The 15,882-nt window shown below is 37.7% G+C and overlaps 1 protein-coding gene and 1 pseudogene across 1 annotated transcript in view; one reads left to right on the plus strand and one right to left on the minus strand.

Moving 5' to 3' along the window:
- The window catches only part of RNGTT (RNA guanylyltransferase and 5'-phosphatase), a 354,972-nt gene that overhangs the window by 256,875 nt on the left and 82,215 nt on the right, over window positions 1-15,882 (minus strand). The window lies entirely within an intron of this gene.
- LOC105887771 lies at window positions 677-1,310 on the plus strand (annotated as a pseudogene).

Below are 15,882 nucleotides of genomic sequence, written 5' to 3' on the forward strand. Positions count from 1 at the left end.
GACCTGCCATTTGATCCTACAATTCCTTTATTAGGTATATATCCAGAAGATCAAAAATCACATTACAATAAAGATATTTGTATTAGAATGTTTATTACAGCCCAATTCATAATAGCCAGGTTATGGAAGAAGCCCAAGTGCCCATCGATCCACAAATGGATCCATAAACTGTGGTATATGTACACATGGAATATTATGCAGCCCTAAAGAAAGATGGAGACTTTACGTCCTTCATGTTTACATGGATGGAACTAGAAATGTTCTTCTTAGCAAAGTATCACAAGAATGGAAGAAAAAGTATCCAATGTACACAGCCCTATTATGAAACTAATTTATAGTTCTCAAATGAAAGCTACAACCTAATTCTAGCCCAAGAATAGGGGGAGGGGGGAGGGGAGGGAAGGGGAGAAGGGCAGATGGGTAGAGGGAGGGTGATTGGAAAGATCACCTCTATGGTCTGTCTTATAAGGTTATAAGTGAATCTTTCTAAAACTAGAGTATAAATGTCTTAACACAATAACTAAGTAAATGACATAAAGTCTATGTTAACCAGTTTGATGAAAATATTTCAAATTGTATATGAAAACACTACACTGTACCCCATGTTTGCATTAATGTACACAGCTATCATTTAATTAAAAAAAATTAAATTAAAATATATATCTGTTAACTAGCATTGTGCCCTGCACTGCCCAGACTAGCAAACAATACAGTCAAGATGGCTAAAGGTGACCCCAAGAAACCAAAGAGCAAGATGCCTGCCTATGCCTTCTTTGTGCAGACATGCAGAGAAGAACATAAGAAGAAAAACCCAGAGGTCCCTGTAAATTTTGCAGAATTTTCCAAGAAGTGCTCTGAAAGGTGGAAGGCAATGTCTGGGAAAGAGAAGTCTAAATTTGATGAAATGGCAAAGGCTGATAAAGTCCGCTATGATCGGGAAATGAAAGATTATGAACTAGCTAAAGGAGGAAAGAATAAGAAGGACCCAAATGCCCCCAAGAGACCACTGTCTGGATTTTTCCTCTTCTGTTCAGAATTCCACCCCAAGATCAAGTCTACAAATCCTGGTATCTCTATTGGAGATGTGGCAAAAATCTGGGTGAGATGTGGAATAACTTAAGTGACAGTGAAAAGCAGCCTTACATCACTAAGGCAGCCAAGCTGAAGGAGAAGGATGAGAAGGATGTCGCTGACTCTAAGTCTAAAGAAAGTTTGATGGTGCAAAGGGTCCCGCTAAAGTTGCCAGGAAAAAGGTGGAAGAGGAAGATGAAGAAGATGAAGAGGAGGAGGAGGAGGAAGAGGATGAATAAAAAACTGTTTATCTGTCTCCTTGTGAAGATAAACACCTGAAGGGGAAACATCTGTCTCCCCTTAGAGTAGGGGAGCGCCGTAAATGACACATCTCTTAACTGAGAAATGTCTATTGCCCTCATTGGGTTTAATCACAAAATTTGATCATGATCATATTATAGTCTCAAAGTGCTCTAGAAATTGTCAGTGGTTTATATGAAGTGGCCATAGGTGTCTGGAACACCCTGAAACTGTATCAAAGTTATACATATTTCCAAACATTTTTAAAATGAAAAGGCACTCTCCTGTTCTCTTCACTCTGTGCACTTTGCTATTGGTGTGACAAGGTATTTAAACATGTTTCTGGTATTTTTTTTTTTTTAATTTGTAAGGTGGTGTTAACTATATGGTTATTGGCTAGAAATCCTGAGTTAACAACTGTACAGATCTATAGTTTGTAAAAAGAACAAAACAACCGAGACCAACTCTTGCTGCTCCTTGCTTGGCGTTAAGGCCATGGGGAAAGATGCCCTTCAGAGGGGCCGTAGCTCAGGGTGTGCACTGTGAGCTGCACCTGTTGACACTGCGGCGGGCATCCATTTAGCTTCAGGTTGTCTTGTTTCTGTATACAGTGACATAGCATTCTGCTGCCATTCTTAGCTGTGAACAAAGGGGGGTCAGCTGGCATGATAAGTGTTTGGTTTTTTTTTTTTTTTAGTTAAGTGTGGTAGTTTTTAAACTGTTTTAAAACAAACCGTAGAACTCTTCATTGTTGGCAAAGCGGAAGAGCCACTGCGTCAATGAAAGTTTAAGAACCTTCTGTACTTAAACACATTTGCAACGTTCTGCTATTTTTTATATGTTTAGAATGCTGAAATGTTTTTGAAGTTAAATAAACAGTATTACATTTTTTAAAAATCTGTTAACTGTATCAATGAACTAAGAGATAAATTCAATCTATTTATCTTATATTCTGTTTCCCATATATTTGGGTACAGCAGCCTAGCCCTACTTTGAACAAAGAAAAATGTTTAGAAATGTTAACCCAAATAAATACAGAGAAAAATAATAGAATAAAAAAGAAATATTAACAAGAAAAGATTTTATTTTAATCTTTCATAGCTTCACATTTGCTACCTCTAAAACATGGCAAGTGAAAATTCTATCTTAGGGTTCCACCTATGTTTGCAACACAAGTTTTCCCTGTATCTGCTTAGTTCTAAAGAATTTTCTAGCCAGATTTTGGTAACAGGAAAAAAAAAAATCAGCTGATTTTTATTTTTAAATGCCACTGCAAAGACAGTATCTCCATTAATTAATAATAATGCTCATATTTAGGATTTAATTAAAGAAACTACTATTTAAACCACACTTAGATTTGCCTGTCATAATAAGTACCAATGCAGAAAGGCACATGTTATATAATCTGTTCTCAATGTTGCTTCCAAAGGTATTTCTATGTTAAATACTTCCATTCACTGGAATAACAATTTATGATGCATCATAAAGAAAGCATGCTTAACACCCGCCTTTTAAACCCATATATTTAAACTTGTTTAATAAGTACCAATGCAGAAATAAACATTTTTTAAAAGACCTTTTATGTTTTAGTAAATCCTAAAGAAGCAAATAGTAAAGTGTGTATCTCAAAGATTTGGTGTTAGAATATCAGACTGTTTTGCTTTTACCTACTTTCCTTCCTGTATAAATAACTATACCAAACCCTAAAAGAATTCTGCATGAACTTTGGAAAACCACTATGGGATGGTTTTCAAACAAGTCTTCAGCTATAACTTTTTTTCTTTTTTTTTGAGACAGAGTCTTACTCCAATGCCATGCTTAGAGTGCAGTCGTGTAATCACAGCTCACTGCAACCTCAAACTCCCAGGCTCAAGAGATCCTCCCGCATAGGTGGGACTATGGGCATGTACCACAACACTCCGCTAGTTTTTCTAGTCAGTGTAGAGCCACAGTCTTGCTCATGTTCAGGCAATCCTCTCACCTAAGCCTCTCAAAGGGCATTAAATTCTAAAATTAATATAGTACAATTTCCAGTATAATGAGGAAAAAAACTACCATAAACCTAATTTTAAAAGTGCTAGGATACAAAGCAATAAAGAAAAACAACCTAGAGAATAGAAGTCCAGGGTTGTAGCATGGACTTTGTCACTATCTAGTTGTATGATTGGAATCAATTATTTTACTTTTCTGGATTGTGGTCCCTCTGTTACCTCCACAAAAATTCTAAGTATCCCCAGAACAATCCAAAAATTAAAAGTCCTTTCTAGTACAACTTTATTTACTACTGATTTTCAAAATATTAGCTGTGATGTCATGGTTATAATTAATATTCATTAGTAAATAAGACAGGAGATAAATTCTTATTTAATACCAATATGCATTTAGTCCTAAATTTCTATGTTAAACATCATAAAGAACTATTTGCTTCACTGTCTAAAGAATATTTGGTCTGATCTCTTCCCTCAACTAAAACTGAAAAACAGCTAAGTGAACAAATCTAAATTACAGTAGCATACACAATACTTAATTTAAATCATTCTCTTCCTAAATAGCATAAAATATAGTTTGCATTTTGTTTGTAGTTCACTGATACTTATTCCAGAGACATCTGTAAACCTCTTTAACATTCCTCTCAGAATGACTTTTCTAGACTTGTCTCATTACCTTATCCTGACTGAGCACTGGGCCAAGTCATTAGAATAATTATCTGCTACAAATATTATTAATGAGATACATACCAAGGGATCCAAGCAAGCTACTAACCACCTGGGACAACTGCACTGTTCTGTATAAAAACCATTACAGCAGCAAATTTAGACACTGCCTGGACATATTATAATTGGTTTATCCATACAATAGCTTTTCTACAACATACTACTCACAAATTACTAAGTACCTATATCAGGACACATGGAGCATGACCATACACTGAGCACCCTGTTGTAGCAAATGTATGGGACTTGATTTTCATGAGAAAAAATGCTTAATTTGCCTTTTAAATGTCTACATTTAGTAAATTACAGTTAATGGAAAAAAAACTTATTTCAGAAGTTAAAATTTACTAAAGCAAATTCTAAAACAAAATATATTAATTTTGTTTTCCTATCTTAAGCTCACTTTTTATATTCTCTTATAAAGGAAAGACCATTTGAGATTTGAAGGCTGTGTTTTAAGGATCAGTACAATTATAGGTTGGCAAGCTATGGTCTAAGGCAGTGGTTCTTAACCTTCCTAATTGCCTCGACCCTTTAATACATTTCCTCATGTGGTGACCCCCCCAACTATAAAATTATTTTTGTCACTACTTTATAACTGTAATTTTGCTACAGTTATGAATAGTAATGTAAATATCTGATATGCAGGATGAGCTTAGGCAACCCTTAGGAAAGGGTCATTCGACCCCCAAAGGGGTCTCAACCCACAGGTTGACAACCGCTGGTCTAAGGGTCAAATGTGGCCTTCTGCTTTGTAAATCAAGTTTTGCTGAAACACTGGTCATGCATTCAGGTAAAAGCAGAGGGATAATTCTGGCTTTTGTGCAACAAAGGTAGTTGAGTAGTTGAGGCAGAAATCATATGACCCACAAAGGCTGAAATATTTACTATCAGACCCTTTACAGAAAAGTTGGGATTAAAGAAAAAACTTCAAGCTATGGATTCTGTCCTAAGCAGCCCTGACCCAGGTAGCACCTAACACAGAGCTACAGAGGGCTCTAGAGGTAATGAGTTTTCAACATAAATTCTGGATAAATGAAAGAAGGGGATTCCCAAGCCAGGACAGAAGAGAATAAATCTGTCTATAATTTCCTCTAAGAAGCATTATGCAAATATATCTCAATTACATAAACAAATGATTAATAGCTAAATATAAATAGTATTTCCATAAATGCCTAAGTGAATTGTTTTTAATTTCTGCAATAATTTTCACATGAAGTCCCACGTTTACACTGTCTCCTGAGTTCTTGAAGCAGGGTATGCTTGTGTACGTATGTTATATAAATGTATAAGCCAGAAGACAGATAGATAGACAGACAAATCAGTAGTTATAACTGTTTATTATATGCTAATTGCTTTACACTAATATTTCATTTAATCCTTTTACAACTAAAGGTTAGATCATCCCTATACTATATAAAAGAAGTGCTTCCAAACAAAAGAAGTGCTTTCTCAAGTCTATCTAGCTTTAAATTCTTCCCTCGTATAACATTTTCCTTGAAATACGCTTTTTTTTTAATTTTGCCAAGTTGTTTATATTTGTGTTTGGAAACTAAATGTGGAATAGAATTGTAATTTTCTTTTTCTTCTTGAGACAGAGTCTTAAGCTGTTACCCTGGGTAGAGTGCCATGGCATCACAGTTCACAGCAACCTCAGACTCTTGGGCTTAAGGGATTCTCTTGCCTCAGTCTCCCAAGTAGCTGGGACTACCGGCACCCGCCACAATGCCCGGCTATTTTTGTTGTTGTTGTTGCAGTTGTCATTGTTATTTTAACAGGCCCAAGTTTGAACCAGCCACCTCCAGTGTATGTGGCCGGCACCCTACCCACCAAGAGACGGACACTGCCCGGAACTGTGATTATTTTTAATCTCAAAAATTGTGCAACCACAAGTGCTTCCATAGCTATAATGTGACAACTTTAGCACCTTTTTACTGACTTGTTAATATAAAAATATATTAATAATTGAGTGCCTACCAACACTATTTGTAGGTACTACTTTAACTACTTGGGACACAGTGGTTAAAAAGCCCTCCCATGGATTGCAGTATTTGTGATTACCAATTTACTACAAGGCTTTTATAAGTCTGCTATAAATTATTTCCATAGCCTTAATTTTTCCTATCGAATATAGTCTGAGTTATTTTTTACTTTACTATTTGCATTATAATAGTAGTTATAAAAAATATTTTGGTCCAGGTACAGTAGCTCACACCTGTACTCCTAGCACTCTGGGAGACCAAGGCAGAAGAAACCTTTGAGTTCAGGAGTTGAAGACCAGATTGAACAAGAGAGAGATCCCATCTTTACTGAATAGAACAAATTAGCTAGGCATTACAGCAGGCACCTGTAGTCCCAGCTACTAGGGAGGCTAAGGCAGGAGAATCACTGGAGCCCAAGAGTTTGAGATTGCTGTGAACTAGGCTGACACTGCAGCACTCTAGCCTGGGCAACAGAGTGAGTCTCAAAAATAAACAAGCAAATCATCTGGTTTACCTAGATAACAATTCAGAAATAGCTGAGGCTCAGCACCTGTGGCTCAAGCAGCTAAGGTGCCAGCCACATACACCTGAGTTGGCGGGTTCTAATCCAGCCTGGCCCGCCAAACAACAATGATGGCTGCAACCAAAAAATAGCCGGGCACCTGTAGTCCGGGCTACTTGGGAGGTGGAAGCAGGAGACTCACTTGAGCCCAGGAGTTGGGAGGTTGCTGTGAGCTGTGATGCCATGGCACTCTACCCAGGGCAACAAATTGAGGCTCTGTCTTAAGAAAAAAAAAAAGAAAGAAAGAAACAGCTGAAATTAAATTCATAGTATTTAATCTCTCAGAAGAAAGAATTATAATAAAATGCAAGAAAATAATTCTAAAATTTTTATATGAATCTAAGCCCTCACTACTTTCAATGGATGTTGAATTAATTTATTTTGAAGACTGATAATTTCTTTTTATTGCACTACAAATTCTGCTAATAGACTAAGCACATAGAAAAGTTAAGTTCTATTATAAAATTTCAATTAACTTTTCGTATAATATCTGCGAAAAAGAAGTATTTCACAATTACAAGATAGTTCAATTCCAACAGTCACTGTGGGCCTCTTATATCACTTTTCTTGACATTGTATTTATACCCAAGTAGACTCTTCCCCTCTTGGAGAGAGCCATGAAAAGAATAAAGTAAGAATGTTCAAAACAAAAGTAACATTAAGTTTAAAATTGTAATGTATTTTAGAAACTGTCGGCTCGGCGCCTGTGGCTCAAGTGGCTAAGGCACCAGCCATATACACCTAAGGTGGCGGGTTCAAATCCCCGGCGCAGGCCCACCAAACAATAATGATGGCTGCAACCAAAAAATGGCCAGGCGTTGTGGCGGGCGCCTATAGTCCCAGCTACTTGAGAGGCTGAAGCAGGAGACTCGCTTGAGCCCAGGAGTTAGAGGTTGCTGTGAGCTGTGTGATGCTATAGCACTCTACCGAGGGTGATAAAGTAAGACTTTGTCTCTACAAAAAAAAAAAGACTTAATAAAGTGGCTATCGATCATATCAGCTGAACCTTCACTGAGTCGTCTTGTTTAATTCAGAAAGTGTGTGTGTGTTGGGGGAGACTTAAATCTTACCAACATTATAGTTTAATAATAATATTTTTATCTTATCACATGCAAAAAATATATTTTCAGCAAAATCTTGCAGGTGCAGTTTCAGCTTATTTAATCTACAGAAAGTGCTTGCTGTATATAACCCATTTGACTAGTTCTGAATATCACATCAACCAAATTGGTCCAACTATCTGCTGGGAAAAGTCTGACTTCACGTTTACTCCAAATACACGAGTCAATAACCAGTCCTGTGCCAATTACCTCACTTCCCAATCCCGCGTGAGACTGACAGGAAGGTGGGCGCTGACACATGCAAACCTCTGCTGGCCATCTCTTAGATGAAATAAGGTGATTTCGCTCCCATTTAATGTTCTCTTGACCTTTTTGGAAACTCAGGAGAAACATTATTTAAAAACAGCCAAGACACAAAAGTGGAGAAGTCTTTAAAGAAAAAATGTCATCACTTTCAATTCACTCCTACTGCCCCATACTGCAGTATAAATGAACTGAGAACTTCCTAACCCAACACAGTATAGCTTGTTGCTACACCCAACAAACACGTTTCACTCCTTAGCTCACCTACTCTCCATGAGTTGCCGACCTCCCTCCTCCCATAAGACCTGGCTTTCCTTCGCCTTCTATGGCAGGTCTTTCTCCCAGTTTCCTCCTACCTCTCGCAGGCTCAGTCACCGCTGCTGCCTCTGCCCAGTCTGTCCACATCCCTACCCTTGTTACCACAAGCTGTCATCTCCCAGCTCTGCATTTTCCATGTATATTTTTCTCTAGGCCTAAGATCCAAATGCTCATATACCCTAGGAATGTGTGTACAGAATGTGTGTAGGCCACATATCTAATCAAGTTTATTCTGTTTTTATCATTTTCTTTCTTTTTTTCTTTTTTTTCCAGAAAATGATCTCCATTAGACCAGGTGCAGTGTGGCCCACACCTGTAATCCCAGCACTCTAAAGGGCTGAGGCAAGTGAACTGCTAGAGCTCAAGAGTTTGAGACTAGTCTTAAGCAAGAGCAAGACCTCCATTTCTACTAAAAATAGAAAAACTAGACAGGTGTTATGGCAGGTACCTGTAGTCCCAGTTACTTGAGGCAAGAGGAATGCTCAAGGCCAAGAAGAGTCTGAAGTTGCTGGGAGCTATGACATCATGACATGCTACCCAAGGCAACAGAGTAAGACTCTATCTAAAAAAAAAAAAAAAAAAGATTTTTATTAATACTTACCTAAGCAATTGAGAATGTATTTATGATTAGGGATAGAAAGGGACCAAGGTGAATTAGGAGAAAAGTCTAGCCTCCTAGATAAGAGGACCATGCAATAAATAATAAGTTTTGGGAACCATGTGACTCAATTGTCCCATTCTCCACAAAATGCCATTTCCAGCTTGTGATGTAAAGTGGAGTAATGGTCACAGCCACAGAACAATTTACACAGCAAAGGCTGCAAACGTCACAAGACATGACCATACAACTGTCAGGAAAATAAAAGATGGCAATTATAGCTAAAAAAGGAAAATGGGCATAGGTGGCAACTGAGATCACCTATAACCAATACAAAACAGATAGGAATGCCTAAAGATGTTGGGGATCAATGAAAACTCTTTGATAATTCTGAAAACTCTAAGATAATTATGGGGGGGGGCTGGGATGAGATATTCATATTTGTGCACTGCCTTTGTGTGGTGTCTCCTCTCACTCCCGAGGGGGACTCTTTTCTTCTCTCTAGAAAAGACTTTGCTTATTTATACTTTACTTGAAACAAACTGTTATCTTTTTTTCTGGTGCATTGGAGTCCTGGCTGCTTTATTCCTCCTCCGCCATACCTTACTTTCACTTTGACTCATCAAACTTGCTAGTTCGGCTGAGTAAATCAGACCAGGTCTACTGAATGGCTGGAGGGTCTTACATACCCCTGACAATGTGGCTATAAAATATGTATGGAGGCTCTCAATTGAATTTATGCTAAGCTACTGATTATCCCCAAATGATTTATCATTAAGTAATAATCATCAAGCTCTGTGAGACAGAGACAGTGCCCATCTTGTATACTGCTGTTTTCCTAGCCCTTAGAGCAGTACTTGACACACAGCAAACATTCAAGAAATAGAAACTATAATTTTATGAATGACCAAAATCTTAGGAACAGGAAATGCAACAAAAGAAAATTTTTTGTTTCAGAGAAAAGTCAAACAATTTTTTCTACTTAAAAATTTAAAACTTGCACAAGTTGGCTCAGTGCCTGTAGCTCAAGCGGCTAAGGCACCAGCCACATACACCAGAGCTGGCAGGTTTAAATCCAGCCCAGGCCTGCCAACCAACAATAAAAACTACAACCAAAAAATAGCCAGTTGTGGTGGGCAACTGTAGTCCCAGCTACCTGGGAGGCTGAGGCAGGAGAATCGCTTGAGCCCAGGAGTTGGAGGTTGCTGTGAGCTGTGATGCCACAGCACTCTACCCAGGGCAACAGCTTGTGGCTCTATCTCAAAAATAATAATAATAATAATAATAATAATAAAATAATAAAAAAAAATGCACAAGTTAAAATGCAAACAAGTGCTATGATTTGAACATTTGTATCCTCTCCAAAATTCATGTTGCAACTTCATCTCCAATGCATCAGTACAGAGAAGTGGGACCTTTACCAAGGAGTCCAGCCTGAGGCTGTTGGCCACATGTTGATTTTGTGAGGATTTTGTTTGCTTATCTGTAGTATCAGATATCATGAAAAGTATACACAGACCTTTTTTTTCCTCCTTATCAGTTTTCATTAGTGTTTGTGTATTTAATGTGTGGCCACAGATAACTCTTCTTCTTCCAATATGGACAGACAAAAAAAGAACACTGGACACTCCTGCTTTAGGAGGAGGACTTTGCCCTTATGAGTAGGATTAGAAACCTTATAAAAGGGCGGGAGAGATGTAGTTAGGACCTGAAGCTGTCCCACCTTTTGAAATGTGAGCTTGCAGCATCTGTGCCTCCCCCAACATGGTGGTGCAGCAGCAAGGCAACATCCTAGGAGAAGAGACGTCAGCCTCCCCAGACACCAAACCTGCCAGCACCTGGATCCTCGACCTCCCACCTTCCAGAAATGCAAGCAATATTAATTTCCCAGTCTCAGGCACTTCTGATAGTAGAACAAAAGAACTAAGGCGCCAAGTACCATTAAACACCCAGGCTTTTTTCTGGAAAAGCTCTCTGATCTTCCCAAGACATTCCTAAGCATCAGAAGTAAGACTGTGTTTTCCTTCAGCACCAGTCTGTATAGGCTGCACTATAGAGTCCAGGAAAGTGCCAGGACTCATGATGAAAAGAAAAATCAAATTGTACGTGGGAAGTGGCTGCACAACATGCACTATAGAAAATATTAGTAAATTTGTGTCATACTTTGAAAAGTTAGTACCCAGTGGATTAGCATTAGAACTTTTGACCTCAATTCCTACCAAAGCCACACAGATCTCAAAAACCTTATATCATTATGAAAGATACTACAGACAAAGAAACATTAGAGAAAAGCACTGATGAATATATTTAAAATAAGTCTTTTTTATATTAGGGTCTAGTATACAAGGTAAGATGTTTACTATCAGAAAGACATTTCCAAGTACACTATCATGACTCAATTCTAGATCTAAAGAGATATTTGTCATTCAAAAACTGAATTTGAGATAAGTCAGAATAATCAGCAAAATGATGATAATAACAATAAAAGGTTTTTAATGTGCAAAAATGCTTTATTACCTGTAATTTGAAACCCTTATAGATGAAAAGGAAAAAAACAAACCATATAAATACTAGAAGAAATATGGGAGAATTAATTCTTCTTTATCCTTAGTTATAAAGACTTACTATGATCAAAATTCAGAGGCAATAAAAGATTAATAAATTTGACTTCATAAAAATAATATAATTTTACACAGCAAAAAACATGAACAAAATCAAAATGCAACAGGAAAGAGACATGGACAGACAATTCCAGAAAAGATAAGCACAGCCCTTAAACCTAAGAAAAGATGTTGGACCTCATTCACAATTACAAACTACACTGACATTCTGTGTCCTGCTTACCACATTGGTAAAAATTTCAGAATTTGACAGCACATTCTGTTGGTGAGGTTACGATGGCATGGGCATTCTCATACACTGCCTGTGGGAACACCACCTGGTACTCCCCTTTTGGAGCAGAAACTGGCAAAACTGGTTTTTGTTACATAAACAAAACTTCCTTCCTGCTAGGAATTTACCCTGAAGTTATACCTTCAACAATACCAGAGGGATGAGGGAGGAGGGAAGGATGAAGGCATTCATTGCAGCATCAACAATAATTACAAAATGTCGGGAACAATATGAACATTCATACATAGGAGAATGACTGAATCAACTATGGTACATCCACACAATGACTACTACACCACTATGAAAAAGAATGAGGATGAGATCTGGAAGTGATATGCAGTTGTTTCTAGTACAGACTGTTAAATGGAAAAGCACAAGACACAAAAGACCATCCAGTTCTAAAGAGTATGTTATCTTTCCTACAAGAGGAAACAGAGACACACACGTGTATCTGCTCATCTGTACAAAAAGAAACAAGGGAAGGATAAAGAGATTGCTTACATACAAGAAGGGGATCAGCAATAGGATGCAAAAGGAGGAAAATTAGAAAGGGATAAAAGAGATAAGCGAGAGTTAACATTTCTAAGATGATACCATTTTTTTGAGTTCTGACTTTTAGAATCATGGTAATGTTACACCCAATCAGAAAAATAAAAAATTGAAATCATCAAAAGAGGATGAACCCCAAATATAACCCCGAACAGAAACAAGAGAAATTAATTTTATTACAAATGAAAACATAATTATTCTGACTTATCTCAAGGTTATAGTAAAAAGAATTATACAGAAGTTAGTAGGAAGAAAGAAAATAATTAATTTAAGCAACTTTATAACCCAGTACACATTGACTATATACCCTAAGGCTAAAGTCAGACCAACTACTCACAAATATCATACTCTAGTCAAATGGGCATGGGATAGCAGTTCCAAAACAACTTTATACATATTACAGTAAATATTGTGGATAATCATAACCAAGTTTCTCTTTGTCAGAGAGAGGAGTTCTAATTAGTAAAGGAAAAAAATGGAATAAATCCTTTGGTATGGTACCAAGTATCAATATGAAAAAAATGACTCGTGACTTTGAAAAAAATGTACACACACATAATGATAAGGAAATAGACACAGGTATGCATATATGTGTACACTTACATTTGCCAGCAATATCTCCTAAAAGCAACAATACCCTCTGTCAGACTACTGAGCCCTCCTAGTGCCCAGAAATTGGTTTCTAAATACCACTCTTTGGAGAAATGTTTGATTTCAAGGCTAAAGTGGGAAAAATAGAAAATAGATCAAAGCAGTAAAGTGCTCCAAAAAAAGGCCAGGTGCAGTGGTTCATGCCTATGCAACCCCAGCACTCTGAGAGGCTCAGGCAGAGGATGATTTAAGGCCAAGAGTTCAAAATCAGGAGCTTGGGATCAGCCTGGGCAACATAGCAAGACCATGCCTTGACACACACAAAAAATGTTTTAATCAGCTGGCTACAGTGATGATTGCCTAGCTATTACAAGGCTGAGGCAGAGGATCACTTGAGCCCAGGAATTCGATCCTACAAGTATGCTATGATCACATCATCCCACTCTAGCCTGAGCAACAGAGCAAGACCTTGCCTCTAGGGAAAAAAAAAAGAATGGGAGATGTCAAAAAGACAGGAGTCAGCTGGGCACAGTGACTCACACTTGTAATCCTAACACTCTTAGAGGCCAAGGTGGGAGTATCCCTTGAGCTCAGGAGTTCAAGACCCCATCTCTACTAAAAATAGAAAAATTAGGGTGGTGCCTGTGGCTCAAAGGAGTAGGGCACAGGCCCCATATACTGGAGGTGGTGGGTTCAAGCCCAGCCCCAGCCAAAAACTGCAAAAAAAAAAAAAAAATAGAAAAATTAGCCAGGCATTGTGGCGGGCACTTGTAGTAGTCCCAGCTACTTAGGCTTAAGCTACTGAGGCTTAAGCCCAGGAATTTGAGGTTGCTATGAGTTAGGCTGATGCCATGGCACACTCTAGGCTTGGGCAACAGAGTGAGACTCTGTCTCAAAAAAAGACAGGAGTCACCTTTAGGTTTTCAATGGCCGAATCTGAGACATTCTGAGCAATAAATTACTAAATTAAGATTACAACCCACAGAATATAATGCTAGTCTATAATTACATACTACTAGCATAAAGAAAAAAAAAAGAAATGAGGAAAAAGAAAAAGTTCTTCCTTACAGTTCAATCTATTATTCTACTAAGCAAAGTACCTGTTTCAAGTAAGAATCATCAATGAACATTATAATTAGTGGAAAAAATATAAGAAACAAGATATTTACATAGCCTGTATTCCCCCACAATATTTGTATTAAGTGCAAAGTGGAAAATAGTAACTTTATCAGGAACAAATCTAACAGACAACCAACTTAACCAAGATAACATAACCTATAATGAGACAGTTCAATATTATCTGCTTTCTAAAATGATGCACAGAATAATACTTCTACAATGTTCTTGCCAAAATGTATAATCTGAATCAAGAGGAAAAAGACAAACTTTGAGAGAAAAACTACAAAACAACTAGTAAGTACTGTTCAAAAATACTATTCAAAGTCATAAAAAGGCTAGGCAAGGTGGCTCACGCCTGTAATCCTAGCATTCTGGGAGGTTGGGAAGGATGGATTGCTTGAGTTCAGGAGTTCGAGACCAGCCTGAGCAAGAGTGAGACCCTGTCTCTACTAACGTTAGAAAAATTAGCCAGGAATAGTGGTGGACGCCTATAGTCCCAGCTACTTGGGAGGCTGAAGCAAGAGGAACTCTTGAGCCCAGGAGTTTGAGGTTGCTATGAGCTACAGTGCCATGACACTTTACCCAGGTTGACTGAGTAAGACTCTGTTTAAAAAAAAAAAGAAAAAAAAAAAAGAAATTCCAAAGTCATAAAAGAAAGTATAAAGAATTGTTTCAGAAAAAAGGAAAGGAAGAGACAAGACAACATAATGAAACATGTAATCCTAGATTGGCTACTGAACAAGACATGGGACACAACTGAAACTTTTGGTGAAATTTGAATAAGTCAATAGCTGGATAATGTCAATATATTAATGTTAATTTCTTGATTTTATCATTGTACTGTAGTTATGTAAGATGTTAACATTTGGAGAATCTGGTTAGAGGACACATAAAAATTCTTTGCACTATTTTTAGAATGTTTCATTCCAAATGAAAAGATATAAAGTTTTTTTTCTTTGAGATAAGTGTCTCCCTCTGTCACCCTGGGTAGAGTGTCAATGGAGTCAGAGCTCACAGCAACCTCAAACTCTTGACTCAAGAGATCTTCCTGCCTCAGCCTCCTGAGTAGCTGGAACTAAAGGGGCCTGCCACAACACCTGGCTAGTTTTTCTCTTTTTAGTAGAAATGAGGTCTCACTTTTGCTCAGGCTGGTCCCGAACTTTTGAGCTCGGGCAAGGCTCCCACCTCGGCCTGCCAGAGTGATGGGATTACAAGCATGAGCCACCACATCTGGCCAAAATAAAAAAAAATTAATCTAATTTTAGAGATTAAAAATTACAACCAAGAGTAGTCAGAGCTATAAAAACTTAGGATATCTCACATTTAAAAAGTATGATTTTACTGAAATACAAGAAACAATTCTTCCACCAAACAACCTTTGATGTCACCTATTTCTGAGACTGCAGTGGCTATCAATTCACCAACTATAATAAAGATAAATTTCTCATTAGTTCGCTGTTTGAAACCCTTTTCATTTCTGTATCATTTGGCTTTATATTTAGAAAATATTCCCTATTCTACAATGTTTAGAATCCTGCCAAAACCGCCACTCTACTTACTATTACTTTCAGGCACTGGCCGGGCTATGAAAAATGTTTAAGCAATACCTTTATTACACTCAATTTCAGAGATCCTTGGATCTACTTACATATTGTTACCAAATACAAGAAATGGCCATGAAATTCTGGAATGTGGATAATAAAAAGATCTCACGCTCTAAGTTCACATGGCTTTAAAGACAATGGAATCTACGGTTCATGGCTATTGATCAGCTATTCTGATTTCACGGCTTCCAAGACCAGTCTATGGCCCCTTCAGTTCTTTTCACCCTATAAATCCCAGAAAGTTCCTCTCCCACGTTAGTGGACTTAAATCCTGCTGA

Source organism: Otolemur garnettii, unplaced genomic scaffold, assembly GCF_000181295.1.
Source record: "Otolemur garnettii isolate 467f Iridium unplaced genomic scaffold, OtoGar3 scaffold00118, whole genome shotgun sequence".
Taxonomy (NCBI): domain Eukaryota; kingdom Metazoa; phylum Chordata; class Mammalia; order Primates; family Galagidae; genus Otolemur; species Otolemur garnettii.